Raw genomic sequence first — 17,335 nt, 5'->3', positions numbered from 1 at the left:
TGATTGTGCGAAAAAGTACAGAATTAATTATCTCAACTGTCGAGTTGTTTGTGACCTGGTCAAGCCAGTCATAAACCTTTCTAAAGGAAGGTGTCTTGCTGGTTCTCCATTAAGTTTGCTCCCAAGCCAATTATTCCCATAACAAAATCAGGCTGAACATTGCCTACTCTGGCTGGACATATTCCTGGAGATTTTATCACATGTTCCTCCATTGTTCAGGTGCCCCACCTTGCCCACAGCCAATCAGAAAGGGAACGGACTACTTTCATGAATCAGTCAGGTCAACCTTGACAGTTCCCCATCACTAACGTTTCCAGAGCCAAAGGTAGAAGTGTTCTAACAAAATTGTAGAAAATACAAAAATTTGCACTCAGGACTTTTTTTTTTCTGAGGGTTTTTGCATACAAGATGTTGTATGAGGCCACATTTGGAGTACTACGTGCAGTTCTGGTCATCCTACCATAGAAAGGATGTAATTAAATTAGAACGAGTGCAGAAAAGATTTACTGGGATGCTGCCTGGAATGGATGGTTTGAGTTATAAGGAGATGCTGGGACTTCCTTCCCAAGACCAAAGGAGTCTGAGGAGTACCTTTGTAAAGTTCTATAAAATCATGAGAAGCAGAGATAAAGTAGATAGCTGACAGTTTTTCCCCATGGTTGGGGAGTCTAAAACCAGAGGGCATAGGTTTAAGGTGAAAGGGAGAGATACAAAAGGGACGAGAGGGGAACTTTTTTCATACAGAGTGTGGTGAATGTCTAGAATAGGCTATCAAAGACAGTGGGGGAGGCGAGTACAATTTTGTAATTGAAGAAACATTTGTACAGGTACATGGATGGGATAGGTATGGAGGGGTATGGAGCGAATGCAGGCAAATGGGACTAGACTAATTGTGAAAACTGGGCAGCATGGACAGGTTGGACAGAAGGGCCAGTTTCCCTGCTGTAAATCTCTGTGACTCTCTGAATGCCCTGAAGATTCTTTAATTGCTAAAGGCTGGAAGACAATTCTGTGAAGTTGACAATTCTTATACCAGTGGAACCTTTTTTTGTTTATCTTTCGTGAGATGTGGGGATCACAGACTAGGACAGCCTTTGTTGGCTAACACTGTTACCTTGAGAAGGTGATGTTGAGCCAACTTCCTGAACCACTACAGTCCGTGAAGTACAGATACAGCCACTATACTGTTAGGAAGGGAGCTCCAACATTTTAATGTAATGACAGTGAAGGAATCCTAATACAATTCCAAGACAGGACAGTTTGAACTAGAGAGAAACTCAGTGTGTTCCCATACACCTGCCTCCTTCAAAATGGCACGGTCTCTGAGTTTAGATATTGCTATCAAAGAAGCTTTGGTGAGTTGTTCCAGTGCATCTTGTAGATTGTACATTATTCAGCCCTTAGTATCAAGGAGAAAGGAGTGAATACTTAACTTAGTGTATGGGGTATGATCTAAGCAAGTCCAAGGAAGTGTTGAAGAACGTCTTCAGTGTTGTTGGAGGTGCACTCATCCAGGCAAGAGGAGAGTATCCCATCACACTCAGGTTGATTTTCGGAAATCCAGCTTTGGTAACACCATTGAATATCAATGAGTTCTGGTTATTGTTAGAGATGGTCATTGTCTGACTTGGGCCTTAGGCTTTGGGAATCAGGAGTTGAGGGACTCTCCTCAGAGTTCCAAGCCTCAGTCCTGCTGTTACAGCTACAAGATTTGCATGCCGGATATTTCCCAAGTCTTGCTGTATTTGGACATGGAATGCATCAGTATCTGAGGAGTCGCAAGTGGTGCTGAACATTGTGCAATCATCGGCGAATATCCCCATTTCTGACCTTATGATAGAGGGTCATTGATGAAGCAACTGAAGATGGTTGGGCCTAGGACACTACCCTGAGGAACTCCTGCAGAGATGTCCTGGAGTTGAGATAACTGACCTCCAACAACCACAACCACCTTCCAATCCCATTATAGCACATTCAAGGGGCCAAATGGCTTATGCCTGTTCCTATTCTTTACAGTCCTACAGTCAAATGGACTACAGTTTTGTTCAGGTTCCTTGATGTCATACTTGGTTAAATGTGGCTTTCCACCTCCCCTCTGGAGTTCAGCTTCTTTTGTCCATGTTCAAACTAAGGTGATAATGAAGTCAGGAGCTGAGTAAGCCTGGCAGAATGCAAACTGAGCATCACTAAGCAGCTGCTGCTCAATTGCACTGTTGCTGACCCCTTCCATCACATTACTGATGAGCGAGAGTAGACTGATAGCATGATCATTTACTTGGATTTGATCTTTTTTCAGAAAGGACATATCTGGAGAGTTTCCCTCAATGTCAGGTAGACATCAGCTTGGCTGGATAAGCAGCAAGTTCTGGAATGCAGGCCTTCAGTATTATCGTCAGAATGTTGTCAGGTCCAATATTTTTAGCCAATTCTTAATGCCACGTGGAATGTATAGAATTGGCTGAAGTCTGGCTCGCTGGAGGAGATCAATGTGGATTGTTCACTTGATAATCTGGCTGAAGAAGTTTGAAAGTTCTTCAGCCTTATCTGATGTGCTGAGTTCCCTGCATCATTGCAGGTGGGGATATTTGTGGAGCTCCAGTGAGCAGCTTACTTATCGAGCACCATTCACGGTAGGATGTGGCAGATTTGATTCATTAGTTGTGGAGTCCCTTGGCTCTGTCTATCACTTGCTACTTATGCTGTTTGGCACACAGGTACTCATGTTTTGCAGCTTCATCTCAGTTTTAGGTATTTCAACACGGCTGGGATACTAGAATTAGGAATGTAGGCCAGAACTTGGGGTCAGATCACTTATAGAATCCCTAGTGTGGAAGCAGGCCAATCAGCCCAGTGAGTCCACACTGATCATCCCAGTCCACCCAGACTTATCCCCCTCCCCCTCCCCATTTCCCACTAGCCAATCTACCTAACCTGCATATGTTTGGATTGTGGGAGGAAACCACAGGACCCAAAGGGAACAAATGCAGACATGGGGAGAACATGCAAACTCCACACAGACAGTCACCTGAGGCTGGAATCATACCCAGTTCCCTGGACCCTTCAATCCCATAGCATCAATATGGACTTCACCAGTTTCCTCATTTCCCCTCCCCCCACCTTACCCCAGTTCCAACCTTCCAGATCAGCACCGCCCTCATGAGCTGTCCCATCTGTCAATCTTCCTTCCCACCTATCCACTCCACCCTCCTCTCCGACCTATCACCTTCACCCCCACCTCCATCCCCCTATCATACTCTCAGCTACCTTCTCCTCAGCCCCAGCCCCCTCCCATTTATCTCTCCACTCCCGAGGCTCCCAGCCTCATTCCTGGTGAAGGCTTTTGATGAACACGTCGATTTTCTTGCTCCTCGGATGCTGACTTACCTGCTGTGCTTTTCCAGCTCCCCACTCTAATCTTGACCCTGGCGCTGTGAGGTAACAGCGCTAAACACTGAGTCATGGTGACCTGCAGGAGAGATGTTAAGAAGCACTTCCATGTACAAAGGGTTGTAGATATTTGGAATTCTCTTCCACAAATGGGAGTTAATGCGAGAGCAGTTGTTAATTTTAAACCTAAGACTGATCAGTTTTTTTGTTAAGCAGAAGCGTTAAATGATATGGGCTAAAGGCAGGTACGGGAAGTTAGGCCACAAACCAGCCATAATCACAATGAATGGTGGAACAGGTTCAAGGGGCTGAATGGCCTACTTATTTTCCTTTCGTTATGTTGCTAGCATGTCCTCCTGCACCGTTCACTGAACCAGGTTGATCACCTGACTTCAGGCTGATGATAGAGTTGGGGATGTGCTGGGTCATTAGGTTACTGGTTGTGGTCAAATACAATTCCGCTGCTGGTCAACAGCACAGCCTCACAGATTCCCAGCTTGAGCTGTTCCGATCCCTATTCTACTCAGTCAGTAAAATCATCATAGACAACAATTTATGGCTTAGCCTTAAAGTCACCACACTTCGGGTGAGGGGAGCGGTTGAGAAGGTGGGACATTCATAGTAACCTCAGTCGGTGCAGGAATTGAACCCATGCTGCTGGCATCACAAACCAGCCATCCAGCCAACTGAACTAACCAATCCATGTAGCAGTGTTCCACACGACAGCCAGGAAAGTATTGTCAGTGTGAAGGCATAGGGCTGTCCACTGTCACTCTGATCTAAGCTGTGATTGGACTGATGCAGCTGTGAGAGATAGATTGGTGAGGATATGGCTGAGTACGGTTTCCCCTCTTGCCATAGCCCCAGTCATAGAGTCATACAGCACAGAAACGGGTTCCGAGCATGTTGTTAAAGCATGGAGTAGGAAAAGGCACAGCAGGCCAGGAGAAGGGGAGTCGACCTTTCAGTTCGGGACCTTTTATTGGGACCTTTTTGTGCTGTGGGAGTCGGTGGGTTTGAAATGGATGTCGGTGCTGATTCAGTTGCCAGAGATGAAGATGGCGAGGTCCAGGAAGGGGAGGGAGGTGTCAGAGACAGCCCAGGTGAATTTGAGGTCAGAGTGGAAGGTGTGGGTGAAGCTGATGAACTGTTCGAGCTCCTCGCGGGAGGACGAGGCAGCGCTGATACAGTCCCCACGTAGCAGAAGATGGAGCCTGGTGCTGACATAACTGCGGGAGGGGACTGCTCCATGTTCCCAAACTAAACTAGTCCCACTTGCCCGCGTTTGACCCATATTTTTGGGTGGCACGGTGGCACAGTGGTTAGCACTGCTGCCTCACAGCGCCAGAGACCCGGGTTCAATTCCCGCCTCAGGTGACTGTCCGTGTGGAGTTTGCACAGTCTCCCCGTGTCTGCGTGGGTTTCCTCCCACAATCCAAAGATGTGCAGGTCAGGTGAATTGGCCATGGGAAATTGTCCGTAGTGTTGGGTAAATGTAGGGATATGGGTAGGTTGCGCTTCGGCGGGGCGGTGTGGACCTGTTGGGCCGAAGGGCCTGTTTCCACACTGTAAGTAATCTAATCCAATCCATGTCCAAAAGTCTTTTAAATGTTGTAACTCCACCTACACCTGTCACTTTCCCTGGAGGTTTATTCCACATACCAACCACCTTCTGTGTGAAAACGTTGCTTCTCAGTTCCCTTTTAAACCGCTCTCACCTTAAAAATATGTCCCCCAGTTGTGAACTCCAGTTAGTCAGGAATATCTTTCAGGACCCAGCCCTCAGACACAGTCACAGTGTTTGGATTGAATTTTGGGGGGTTCATGATTTCTCAAGTTAGCTCAAAGGAGGGATACAAATAGCACAGACCACCCCATACTGGATTAGTGGTGCTGGAAGAGCACAGCAGTTCAGGCAGCATCTAAGGAGCAGCAAAATCGACGTTTCGGGCAAAAGCCCTTCATCACCTGAAACGTCGATTTCAAAGCTCCTTAGATGCTGCCTGAACTGCTGTGCTCTTCCAGCACCACTAATCCAGTATTTGGTTTTCAGCATCTGCAGTTATTGTTTTTGCCCCACAGAACACCCCATCTCCATCTTTGGTTTTAGTTAACCATTTACCCTGAGCACTTCAATCGTGTGTTTAAGCAGAAGACTACACTTCAAGTAGTTTTCAATGTTAGGGACAGGAAACACACCCTCAGATTATTATTCTGATTAATGCAGGAGCTTCAATGATAGTTTTAGTCTTGTGTCAGTGGTTTTTGCTGCAAGTTCATGTGGGAGGAGAAGCTGGCAAACCATGCGAAGGGAGCCTAAAATAACTGCATGTATGTTCTTCTGCACTGCCCACATCACCTGATATTTCTGTTTTAAGTTGGTCACAAGCAATTGGCAGAAACAGTAAGTCAGCATGAAGCCTTGAAGCAGCTAAGCTTTAAAATACAGGATTTCGAAACGAACCCACCGAATGGGAGATAACCTACAGCTGGACAGTGGAAACACAAATTACTTGTCGAGATTCAATAATGGAAATTACTTTGTCATCTCCAGTTTAAGGTTATGCTGTCTGTCGATCTGTTACTTCAACCAGACGAAGGTTAGTCCACCCGCATCTGTTGGGAACAATAAGGCTACTGTTGATTCAAGTGGTTTCTCAATCTCTCTACTTCTTGGGAATATGCTAAAAAAAAACTTTCTTTCCTTCTCTCTTTATATCTCCGTCTCTCTCAGGTAGGTCAGTGCTCCAGGAAGTGCTGCACTTTTCGGGAGAGAGCATGCCAAGTGTTTGGTTCGTGCTCCGACCAATATTTCTCCCCGAACGAATGCCATCCACAACTAAAGTCATAGTCTGACTGCTTGCAGCATTTTCCTTCACACAGAATAACTGCTGAAGTTTCCAACAGAGCAAGCTCTTTTGCTAGCCGAGCTCCGCTTTCACCTTGCGCCAATGTTTGTTTATTAGTGTTCCTGTGAAGTGCCCTGGGACGTTTTACTCTATTAAGTGTGCTCTACAAATAAAGGTTGTTGTTGCTTTCAGGGGTTTCCATGAGATGCCATATCAAATAACCAATGATAGCTCAGTGGTTAGCACTGCTGCTTCATAGCGCCAGGGACTCGGGTTTGATTCCAGCCTTACTCTGTGTGGAGTGTCCACTTTTCCCCCTGTGTGTGTGTGTGGATTTCCTTGCATAGTCCGAAGATGTGCAGGTTAGGGTGGGGAAATTACTAATAATGTCCAGGAATGTGTAGATCAGACTTGGAGCTGGGATACTGTACAGAAGGTTAGGGTGGGGAAATTACTAATAATGTCCAGGAATGTGTAGATCAGACTTGGAGCTGGGATACTGTACAGAAGGTTAGGGTGGGGAAATTACTAATAATGTCCAGGAATGTGTAGATCAGACTTGGAGCTGGGATACTGTACAGAAGGTTAGGGTGGGGAAATTACTAATAATGTCCAGGAATGTGTAGATCAGACTTGGAGCTGGGATACTGTACAGAAGGTTAGGGTGGGGAAATTACTAATAATGTCCAGGAATGTGTAGATCAGACTTGGAGCTGGGATACTGTACAGAAGGTTAGTGTGGACCCACCTCGACCTTGGAGTTCAGGTTGCCTGAACTGCTGTGCTTTTGCAGCACCACTCTAATCCAGAATCTGGGTTCCAGCATCTGTGGTCATTGTTTTTACTGACCTCGACATTGTAGGAATTCTGCCATTGGAGCTTTTGAAAGCCAGTCCTGAACATCTTTTTCACTTTTGACCCTTATTTCCATTACTCTCTCATTTCACAGCTACAACTCTGACTTCAATTCAAAAATTAAATCCCACGTTATGCAAGGTTTCATGAACTAACGTCCCACTACTTCCTCCAACAAAAACTTTCGCTTGGAAATATAATCTGGCAAGTGTCTCAATGCTTTTGCTTGATAACTATGAAATAACTAATTGATGCAGACAGTTGACTTTATCACAACATAGACTTGTTTCCCCTGTCGAGTGACGGTCTGATGATGGTAGAGACGATTTTCAGACGGTCCTCATGTGTGATTTTATCAAAGTCCTGCTCCATATAAACAGTCCTGCCTCATGCCTAGTCATGGCCCCATGGTTTAATGGTAGGTGTTTGGAAATTAATAGGATCTTTTTCTAATTAACCCAATACCATCCAACAATATTCAGACAAATCTCTCCTTGTTTAAGGGGGGGGGGAGGGTCTAGATTAGAGTGGTGCTGGAAAAGCACAACAGGTCAGGCAGCATCCAAGGAGCGGGGGAGTTAATGTCTTGACAGGACCCTTCATCAGGACTCCTAGTTGTTGTTAATCACACTGGGAAGCCTCTTCTAAGGGTGCCCACCTTGAAGAATCTTTCCTCCTCCCTCCGCAAAGATCTCCGTGAGTCTCCCATTGATTCTCCTGCTCCTCGGATGCTGCCTGACCTGCTGTGCTTTTCCAGCACCACATTTTGTCGACTCTGACTCTCCAGCATCTGCAGTCCTCACTATCGCCTTGTTAAGAGGGACATGACTGATGGGGCACTACGTCTGAAAGCAAGGAAACCATAAAATGAAATAATACAGTACAATACAGCACAGGAACAGGCCCTTTGGCCCTTCAGTCCTGCGCTGATTCCTAATCCTTATTTAGACCTGCTTATTGCCCATATGTGGTTTCTATTCCTCCATTTGCCTCCCATTTATGTGTCATCAAGATACGCCTTAAACATTGCTAACATGCCTGCTTCCACCAACTCCACTGGCTGGACCTTCCAGGCACCCACCACCCTCTGTGTGAAAAGATTTTCCTGCACTTCCCCCACTAAACTTTTCTCCCCTCAAGTCACCTTGAACCTGTGCCCTTTTGTCGTTGACCTTTCCACCTTTGGAAAGAGCCTCTCATTATCCACCTATCTCTGCTATTCATAATCTTGTAGACCTCGATCAGGTCGTCGCTCAGCCTCTGTCTTTCTAATGAAAACAATCTGAGTTTATCCAACCCTTCCTCATAATTAAAACCCTCCAGACCAGGCAACGTCCTGCAACACATTTTCAGCTCTGATCTCCAGCGTCTGCAGTCCTCACTGTCTCCAGGCAACATCCTGGTAAACCTTCTCTGCACCTTCTCCAAATCCTCCACGTCCTGGGGAGTGGTGACTTAATTATATTATTAGAATCCATCGAACATCTGGAGGCCATTCAGCCCGTTGCTTTAGGAGACTAGAGACCCCTTTAGTTTGAGAAATGTGACCAATGAAAGGGCTCTTTGCCCACCTGAATCCATAGTCAACAATAAGCTTACGTAAAACAGTGAATGTAAGTTCTGTTTGAGCACATTATGAAACAGTATACATTAGTTTAAATTTCACTTCCTCATGCCAGGTGATGCATAAGACAAACAGAGCATGTGGTTCTGAAGGGTTTTTTTTCCCCCTGGATGCCTGGAAGGTCCAGCCAGTGGAGTTGGTGGAAGCAGGCATGTTAGCAATGTTTAAGGCGTATCTTGATGACACATAAATGGGTGACACACATCAGTTTCTACCAAGCGTCACCAAAAGAATCTTCCCCACTCTCACTATCTGCCATCAGGATATTGGAAAGATTATACCTACCATGCCCATAAAATGGGATTTGAACCTGGGGGATTCTGGTTTGGGGGTAGTGGTAAAAGTAGTGTAAAAAGTGTGTCTTTTTATTTCACTTTTTAAAACTGGGGACTAAAATGAGAAGGAACTGATGAAATCATGGATTTACAAGAGTGGCTGCATGTTGAGAAAGGAAGGGGCTGTGATACCTATTGTGAACGCTAGGTGGAGCAGTGAGCTGCAGCAAATGTGCAGACGAACTGGAGCCACAGGGTTGTCTACAAGTGAAGCCGATAGGTGTGTGGAATAGGGACCAATTACCAATGACAATGATCCTCTGTCTGCCAACCATGTATGTGATTGGTTATCAAGCAGCTGAACAGCTTGGACTGTCAGAAAGACAGAGAAGCTTTGTCAGACCAAAGTGAAACCAGCAGGTCTGCAGCAGCCAAACAACTCTCTCTCCCAGTTCCCTGCAGTAAGCCACTTTAAACCAGCTCATATACCTTCAGCAGTTAATGCAAATTGTAACATTGAATTTGCTAGGTCAGAGACATTTTATAAGTGATCCAGCCATACTGCATCTCTTGCAAACTAATGGAAGCATTCAGACAAAGGTCAATATCTTCAAATCAGCATCAACAAACCCAACAGATCTTATGAGCAAAGACTGTGGAACTGATCATAAACTACAGGAGCAGAATCAGGCCATTCAGCCCATCGAGTCTGCTCTACCATTTGATCATGGCTGATATGTTTCTCAACCCTATTCCCCTGCCTTGTCCCTGTAAGTTTTGATTCTCTCACTAATCAATACTAACTAGTGGGTTTTTTCAATTTTTTCTAAGCCAATATGTTTTCTTTGCCTGTTTGTGAGTTTAAAAAGGGGATTTAAACTTTAATTTGTAGTCTTATATGCTGATAGTTTATCATTGTTTTACCTGTAGCTGGAATCTAATGACCAAATAAGTTGGGATTCTTGTTAAGTACAGAAACCTGATCTGTGCTTTCTATCAATCTGGGTCAGAGTATCAGTAGTTTGGGGATTTTGTATATTTCTTGTAAAAAAAATAACTTTTGCGATTACTCCAGCATTAGTAGGATTTGAGTTGCTGTGTGTTACCCCAGTGAGTGGTGACAGTACACCTCCCCTCCTTCTTCCAACTCTGTGTCTCCTTTAGAGTAGAACAGATGGCATTGATGAAGTTTTTGTTCCACTGAGTATAGATAAACGGTGGACAAATTGACTTATGTTTGATAAGGCAGGTTAAATTGAAACTATTTCATCTGGTGAGGCAGATCCATAAAGATGCCAGAGTTCTAACAGACTCTCATTTGAGAGAGACCTTCATAGTACGTTCAGCCAGTATAGGAATTGAACCTGCGCTGTTGGTATCCCACAGCATCACAAACCAGCCATCCAGCCAACTAAGCTAACCAACCACTGGAGGCAAGTCCTGCAACAACCAGCACAGCCTTCAAATTCCAACTCCGGAAGGAGTTGGAATTCTTCCAACTCTTCCAACCAGGGAAGAGTTTCTTTGCACGCTATGTTGTAGAGATATGGAACTTTCCCTCAAGAAATTGTTGAAAATGCAAATGTCAAACTGATATTGACCGATTTTTTAAATTACTCAAAGGCATGGAGGGTAATGGATCCAAGCAGGGCCGATGGAGTTAAGAAACAGGTCTACCATTGTCGAAATGAATAACCCTGCAGATCTGAATTGCTTGCTTTCTGTTTCCTCTGCTCAATCAAACTATTTGACAGGTGGCCTGTCTTAATATTTCCTTCAGAGGAGTGGTGTCTAATTTTGTCTCACTAGTCTTATGTAAAGCATCTCCGTGCATTTGATGATACTAAAGTCTCCACAGAAATGCAAAGTTATTGTTGTCCCGCAGTGCCACCACAAGGATACATTATGTAATGTCATGTGATTTTTGCACCACATTGAAGTGAGATTGCTGGTGTTCAACACAAACAAACTTGATGTGAATTCCCAGTCACTACTGAGTGACCAGAGGGTGGGTGTGGTTCCCAATGCCTTTGCCTTGTAAGTGATGCTTCAGAAGGTGGCTGATTGAAAGTGAATGACTGTACCGATGATAGCTTTTCATCTCGCCTCAACACAAAAGTAATGGTTACTGAGCCTAACCTAATCTAGTCCCATTTGTCAGCACCCAGCCCATATCCCTCCAAACCCTTCCTATTCAGATACTCATCCTAATGCTTTTACCACTTCCTCTGGCAGCTCATTCCATACATGCACCATCCTCTGCGTGAAAAGTTGTCCCTTAGGTCTATTTTATATCTTTCCCCTCTCATCCTAAATCTATGCCCTCTAGTTCTGGACTCCCCGACCCCAGGGAAGGGACTTTGTCTATTTACCCTATCCATGCCCCTCATGATTTTATAAATCTCTATAAGGTCACCCCTCAGCCTCTGACACTCCAGGGAAAACAGCCCCAGCCTATTCAGCCTCTCCCTATAGCTCAAATCCTCCACCCCTGGCAACATCCTTGAAACCCTTTCAAGTTTCACAACATCTTTCCAATAGGAAGGAGACCAGAATTGCACGCAATATTCCAACAGTGACCTAACCAATGTCCTGACCTCCCAACTCCTGTACTCAATACTCTGACCAATAAACGAAAGCATACCAAATGCCTTCTTCACTATCTACCTGTAACTCGACTTTCATGGTGTTATAAACCTGCACTCCAAGTCCCTTCGTTCAGCAACACTCCCTAGGACCTCAATATTAAGTGTATAAGTCCTGCTAAGATTTGCTTTTCCAAAATGCAGCACCTCACATTTATCTAAATTAAACTCCATCTGCCACTCCTCAGCCCATTGGCCCATCTGATCTGACGTAATCTGAGGTAACCTTCTTTGCTGTCCACTACATCTCCAATTTTGGTGTCATCTGCAAACTTACTAACTATACCTCTTATGTTCACATTCAAATCATTTAATATAAATAATGAAAAGTAGAGGACCCGGCACTGATCCTTATGGCACTCCACTGGTCACAGGCCTCCAGTCGGAAAAACAACCCTCCACCACCACCCTCTGTAAATATATTAATTCTCTTTAAACCACTGGCAGGAGCACATTATTTTCCATTTTAATGTTCTTGTCTGTGCAGTGGAATAGGTTCAGAACAGTAAAACACTCCATATACAACACAGATAATACACATGAGGTAACATCCTGCCACGATCTGGCCACCAATGGCAGAAATTCTGCTTCACACACATGTGAAGGAAGTCAAGACAAGGGTGAGGCAAAGGGTCCCTGTGGATTCTGAGGGGATTTGGCAGGGTAGACATGGAGAGGTTGCTTCCCTGGTGGGAGAGTCGTGAATGAGACAGAACAATCCCAGAGAATGGCGATGCCCATTTAAGACTGAGAGAAGGAGGATTTCTTTTCTCTTAGAGTTTGATGGAATAGTGAAATTCTTCACTGCAAATGAGGCTGGGTTGTTAAATATATGCAAGGCTGAGACAGATTTGTAGTCAGCAAAGTCATCAAGGGTTATGGGGATAAGACAGGAAAGTAAAGTTGAGGTTTATCAGATATCCATGATCTCATCCAGTGGCAGATTGACTTGATGGGCTGAATGGCCTATGACTGCTCCTATGGTTCATACGGGAGAAGAAGGAAAGGGAGTACAAGTAACATCAAGGCTGATGGACATAGTGGATGGTCCTGATGATCAAAAGCAATGGAAATAAAAGTCATGCCCGAGGAGAAGTGGCAGTTCAGAAATTTTGGCACAACAAGCGTTATTAATACAGCAGATTGAAATGGAGAAAGGGATTGAGTCCTTTGGGGAAGGGGAATTGACAGAAAGGGAATTTAGAATTTTGTGGGCGGCACAGTGGTTAGCACTGCTGCCTCATAGCGCCAGAGACCTGGGTTCAATTCCCGCCTCAGGCTGTGTGGAGTTTGCACATTTTCCCCGTGTCTGTGTGGGTTTCCTCCGGGTGCTCCAGTTTCCTCCCACAGTCCAAAAATGTGCAGGTCAGGTGAATTGGCCACGCTAAATTGCCTGTAGTGTGTTTGGTGAAAGGGTAAATGTAGGGGAATGGGTCTGGGTGGGTTGCGCTTCGGTGGGTCAGTGTGGACTTGTTGGGCCGAAGGGCCTGTTTCCACACTGTAAGTAATCTAACCTAATTGCCAAAAATGTAGAGAAAAGTCAAGGGAATGGAATGTAAGAGTTGTAGATGGAGCACAAAATGGATGAGAACTGGGAAATGGAAGGAGTAAAATTCTACAGTTTAGAACGAAAGCAAGAGGCTATGTCAACACAATCGACAATATCAGGGGAGGAGATATTCATGACAGGACATGAGAAGTCCTGAAAGACACAGTGGGAATGGATTTGCCAGTTACTTTATCGAGATCACATTTGTCACACTGGTAATTTGATGTTGGGACTATAATTCTGCTGCTGCTGGAGAGATCTTCTGTCATGGTACGTTAGGTTCCTCTGCTTTCATCTATCCTCACACATCCACTGTAGCCTGTCAACAGCCACTCTGTGACACCCATTGTCCAGCCACACCCAGGATAACCCCTCTTACTGCTAATCTCCACGTTGTCCTCCCGAAGAGATCTTTATGGCTTTTCAACCATGATCCAATGGCCAGTGCTAGCATTTTCTGTTCTGGAAATTACTTTTTAGACCTTTATTTCTTCCTGTGATTTCAAGCAGGTCTTGAGTTGCTAATCATCTGTATTTGAAATTTTAAGGCTATGCCTTAGTACCAGCATCTTTTTCACAGATTTTACATATTGTCGAGGTTTCTGAAGCAGACAAGACAATGGCTCAAATGTAAACAAGATGCTGAAGAGCCACGATCCCATTCAGTCTGTTAATCAGGGGAATGATTTGGGTGGCATGGTGGCTCAGTGGTTAGCACTGCTACCTCACAGCGCCAGGGTCCCAGGTTCAATTCCATCCTTGGGTGACTGTCAGTGTGGACCTTGCACATTCTCCGTTTGTGTGCGTGTGTGTGTTTCCTCCCACATTCCAAAGATGTTCAGGCCAGGTGAATTGGCCATGCTAAATTGTTCATCGTGTTGGGTGCATTCGTCAGAAGGGGATGGGTTACTCTTCAGAGGGTTGGGCTGAAGTGCCTGTTTCCACACTGTAGGAAATCTAATCTAAAATGTGGTTCTCTGTTGCATACTTTACGCTGTAAATCCAAAACTAATTTTAATCCCACAGAGTTCTGAAGACAGGTTTTGTTACAGCAGTTTTGTCTTTGCTGTGTTGACAGGTTGGGGGACGGTTACAGAGACATACGGTTGTACAGCACAGAAACAGATCCTTTGGATCCTTTGGTCCAACTCATCCATACCCACCAATTATCCTAACCTAATCCAGTCCCATTTGCCAGCATTTGGTCCATATCCCTTTAAACCCTTCCTATTCATATACCCATTCAGATGCCTTTGAAATGTTGTAATTGTACCAGCCTCCACCACTACCTCTGGCAGTTCATTCCATATACGTCTGTGTGAAAAAACTGACCCTCAGGTCCCTTTTAAATCTTACCCCTCTCACCCTAAACCTATGCCCTCGAATTCTGGACACCGCCACCCCAGGGAAAAGACCCTAGCTATTCACTCTATCCATGTCCTTCATAATTTTATCAACTTCTATAAGGTCACCCCTCAACCTCTGACACTCCAGGGAAAATTGCCCCAGCTGATACAGCCTCTCCATGTAGTTCAAATCCTGCAACCCTGGCAACATCCTTGTAAATCTTTTATGTAACCTCTCAAGTTTAACAACACCTTTCCTATAGCAGGGAGACCAGACTTGAACACAGTATTCCAAAGGTGAGCTGGATGGATTGCTGGCTTGTAGAGTGATGCCAGCAATGTGGGTTCAATTCCCGGACTGGGTAAGTTCACACTGAAGGTCCTTCTTTCTTAACCTATCCCCTTGCATGAGGTGGGGGTTAACCATCAGGCTAAACCCAATACTAGTAATCCCTCCTTAAACAGAAAGTGATGCTATGGCTACTATATTATTGTCTGTCAGAATCCGTTTACAGCAGAGGTGAGATTTGTATCTGCAGCAGTAAAAACATTTGGCCTATACGTTTCATTCCAGCTGGTGACCCTGCTGAGGTGTGCTGCATCTCACAGTCTGGACAACTAAATGACAGTGTTATTGGGTCAAATTTGACACCAAAGGCTGGATAAAAAATACTAGAAAAGATGATTAGAGACTGTCAAAGAAATAGGTTTTAAGGAGCATCAAAGAAGGAGAGATAGGTAGAGAGTCAGGACAAAGCAATCTGCTTGATTGGCACCACAGCTACAAACATTCAGTGCATCCATCACTACTCAGATGTACTGCAGAAATTCACCTTTCGACAGCACCCTCCAAACCCATAAAACCACCATCCAGAGGATCAATGGCAGCAGATATATAGGAACACCCGCACTGGCAAGTTCCCCTCCAAGCCACTGTCCATCCCGTCTTGGGAATATATCACCAGTCCGCCAGTATCATTGGATCAAAATCACGGAATTCCCTCCCTCAACCTAAGCACATGGACTGCAGCAGTTCAAGAAGGCAGCTCACCACCACTTTCTCAACTAGGGACGGGCAATAAATACTAGCCCTGCCAACAACACTCACATTCCACAAGTGAATTTTTAAAATTACGGGTAGAATTCTAAAGATTAGGGTCTAGGGCATGCACAGCCAGGAAGCTGGAGTGTGTAAACTGCAGGATCTGGAGGAGCACAGGGATCTGGATGTAGGTTTGCTCGCTGAGCTGGAAGGTTCGTTTTCAGATGTTTCGTCACCATACTAAGTAACATCTTCAGAAGCACTGGGATCTCAGGACCTGGAGAAGGTTACAGACAGATGGAGGAGGAAGACCACGGAAAGATTTCGAAACAAGCGCAGGAATTTTTATATCACAGTGACCAAACCAAGCAAATCCTACTTTGACAAAAAGGTTATTTCAGTTATTTAAAAGAAACTCTTGTTGACTTTATTCATTGTTGAATAGTTCAAGTGACCGACTCCTAACCCTCAAGGGCATATACATCTAATTCATTGATAAACAAAATCCAAAGAGATTAATTATGTATGTATAACTGTTTTTGAGATAAAGTCTGTTTGATTCCTTGAACATCATGTTCAATTAAATCAGTATTATCTGCTGAAGTAGTGACACTCATTCTACTTTAATATAATTGCACTCATCGCCAGAAATTCTGATTGATTGCTCTTTTACTGCAGTTATAAAGTCAGCATTCTGCAATGCAGTGATAATATTTGGGAAGTATTTAGCTGTGCTTGTTCAGACACACAATTGCATGAGCAAACAGCCTGCATATCCAGGATTGAGAAAAAAAATCAGACACACAAAGATGCATAATCAAACAACCTATATTTCCAGGATTGGGAACAAGGTTATTTATCCATTTGAAGTAATTTGGAGTGAGGAGGCAATAATATTTTTTCCAAAAAGCAATTCTCCAAAAAGGATCTCTGGCCTGACCATTCTAAGCAGTATCACTCACTGGTGCCGACATCACTGGATGGCATTCTACCATAATATAAAACATTGATGATGGAAGCACAATCTAATTGTGGAAAGAGCTAATTCTGGCAGTGAGAAAAGGAGGATGATAGGGGCCCTGAGTTGGCATGAGCAGTGTGTGACTCTCACTGCTACTGTTGTACTGCAGTGAAGTTATAAGATTGGACTAAAATGGAGCAGCTCAGATTCACTAGACTCTGATTGAAACAATGTCTGAACTCTTGACCCAACCTCCCAAAAGCATCCCACCCAGACCAACCCTCTCATCTTATCCTCATAACCCCACATTTCCCATTGCTAATCCATCTAGCCCACACATCCTGGACACTACGGACAATTTAGCATGGCCAATCCACCTAACCTGCACATTTTTCTCTGTGGGAGAAAACCGGACCACCCTGAGGAAATTCACACATTCACAGGGTGAACATGCAAATTCCACACAGACAGTCACCCAAAGTTGGCATTGAACCCAAGTCCCTGATGCCAAGTGCTAACCACTGAGCCACCATGGTGCCACCTCTCTGAATGAAGAGCTCTCTCAAGTTGTTGCCCAGTATTGGTCTTCAAGTTTAAACAAAGATTAATTGGTTCTTTTGACTAATTAATTGCTGTTTGGGGAATCTTGATACTTGTAAACTAGTTGCTGGTTATGTCAACTAGTACAACAACTTATTCTTATCTCACCCAACAGACGCATTCATATTGGCAACAATCAAAGTGCAGTTTCCAACCTCTTATACAGTATAAATATTGTTTTCTCTTTAGGAGAAAGCGATGA

The sequence above is a fragment of the Chiloscyllium punctatum genome, chromosome 13 (genome assembly GCF_047496795.1).
Source record: "Chiloscyllium punctatum isolate Juve2018m chromosome 13, sChiPun1.3, whole genome shotgun sequence".
NCBI classification, from domain to species: Eukaryota; Metazoa; Chordata; class Chondrichthyes; order Orectolobiformes; family Hemiscylliidae; genus Chiloscyllium; species Chiloscyllium punctatum.
Note: the sequence above shows the minus strand (reverse complement) of the source record.